Source organism: Podarcis liolepis (genome assembly GCF_965112155.1).
Source record: "Podarcis liolepis genome assembly, chromosome: 12".
Taxonomy (NCBI): Eukaryota; Metazoa; Chordata; class Lepidosauria; order Squamata; family Lacertidae; genus Podarcis; species Podarcis liolepis.
In genome coordinates, this window is record NC_139563.1 from 308252 (window position 1) to 310324 (window position 2073).

General features: G+C 43.4%; 1 long non-coding RNA gene across 1 annotated transcript; it reads right to left on the reverse strand.

Annotated features, from left to right (window-relative positions):
• Window positions 1-446: 446 nt before the first annotated feature.
• LOC310689555 lies at window positions 447-2073 on the reverse strand. The gene is made up of 2 exons (XR_014517485.1): window positions 1479-2073; window positions 447-643 (listed from the first exon to the last, which is right to left on the reverse strand). It is a non-coding gene; the product is annotated as an uncharacterized lncRNA (long non-coding RNA).

Here is a 2073-nt window from a genome sequence, read left to right on the forward strand (position 1 = left end):
GCCAGGCTTGTTTCTTCTCCAAAATGGCTTCCTCTTCTGAGGCCGCTTGCCTGGCCTCTCCCAATGGAGAGGCCTCCTCCGCGGGGCCAACATGGCGGGGAGAGAGGCTGCCCTGCGGAGGCCAAGCCATCGCGGCAGGAAGGCGGCTGAAATCTTTGCAATTTACAATAGGCAGAGAATTCTAAGTATGGAAAAACCAGAGAGAGGAGCTGAGGGAAGTCGGGGGGGGGAGGGGAGGGGAGGATGGGTTCTTCTCTGGAGGGGGGAGGGGGAGAATTAAGGTTGATATGTTTTATTGATAAAATGTTATGTTGCAATTCCTAATAAAATTTTATTTAAAAAAATGTTCATTAATATATTTAAATATGAATACTTGGGGGATTTTTTTAAGTCAAATGAGGCAACAGGGCAGAAAGGACTTAGGAAGGAACACATGCAAAAGTGACTTACGGGAAATAGAGTGTTCATTCAAGTTTTGCAGGTTTTGAAACAATGCAAAAGAAACTGCAGAAGCGGGTGAAACTGGATGTGGGCGGGGATTTTGCATATTGCAAGGAATGGTTTCTCTTTGGAAATGCCTTCAGCTTTCTTCGCGGAAATGTTACACACCCTTTAGAATTTCTCCGATGACAATAGGGATGTCCTATTCAAGAAGACGAAGAAGTTTACTATTTATACCGCTCCCAACTGACTGGATTGCCACTTTGGGCAGCTTCCAACTTATAGAAAAACATAATAAAACATTCCTTCCAGTAGCACCTTAGAAACCAACTAAGTTTGTTCTGGGTATGAGCTTTGGTGTGCATGCACACTTCTTCAGATACACTGAAGAAGTCACCAGACCCTTATATGTAGGGAGAGGGTGAGGAGGGTTCACCCATTCCCACCACCCTTCTGAATAATCCCCCATTGCTCCCAGGCTTAATTAGCTTTTGACACATCACAGGAAGCACCAGCTGGGCTTAATTAGCTTTTGACACATGTTGATTCCAGTGGGTTAGAAGCATCTAGTACACAGCTCAAATACACACATGGGTCTAGAATTCAGTTTTAAAACACAAACCTTAATTAAATTCTAACACTAGCTGGATCCAGAATTTAGGGTCTCTTGCACCCACCAACTCATAACAATAGTTTCATATTTACATAATCAAACCATGTAAGTAATGTGACTGGCTATGCATTGCCAAAAAGAGGGTACCAGTTTGCACAGGCAACCCTCCAGGCCTCTCTACCTGAAGTTGAAGGGGAATGAGGGGAGAAATCTATACCATTAGTCTCCAGATATTAACAGGGCAGCCCTTGTCCTTCCTCTCCCACTGAAACAGACTCCCCACAAAGTGGTAAATCCCTTTAGTGTCCACCACTTTGGGGTCACAGCCACCCATATAACCCCAACTCCCCAATAGCCACAGTATTAGCCTCTTAATTGGAACTTTCCCTCAAAAAACCCTGTTAGTTCTTTGTGTGACAAATACCTTCTTCCGAGCAGGAGAGTCTAACCCAGAGCTCTCCAAACCGTGTGTCGCTGCTCATTAGTGTGTCGCTTGCAGTGTGAAGGTGTGTCACACAAATGCCCCCATGCTCCTCCCAGGGCTGGAAAGGGGTTAGTTTAACTTCCGGTTTGCTAGTAAAACTGAATTACTGTGTTGCGAAATGATTCACGTCTAAAAAGGGTGTCACCAACTTGGAAAGTTTGGAAAGCTCTGGTCTAACCCTGGAACTTCCTTATTTCAAAGGGGAGTTTTGGTAACCAAGATATATATCCCGGTTATCTTCAATCACTGCATAATTATGCCTAGTGCGCCATTACCTCCCCAAAAGTCCAAGAAAATGTGAATTCCTGTTTCCTTCCTTCCTTCTTTTCTCATTCCAGTCTTGCTACACTTTCTTTTTCTCCACTGCTACATATTTTGTTTCTCAACAAATGCTTTCCTTGCCATTTGGCAGGATTGACTGCTGATCTCCCAGCACCAGAGTTATCTTTTGATAAAGGGTGGTATATTAATAGAATATAATAACAATAACAATAATAAACTATTCATTTATTAGTCTTTAAGGTGCCACATTGTC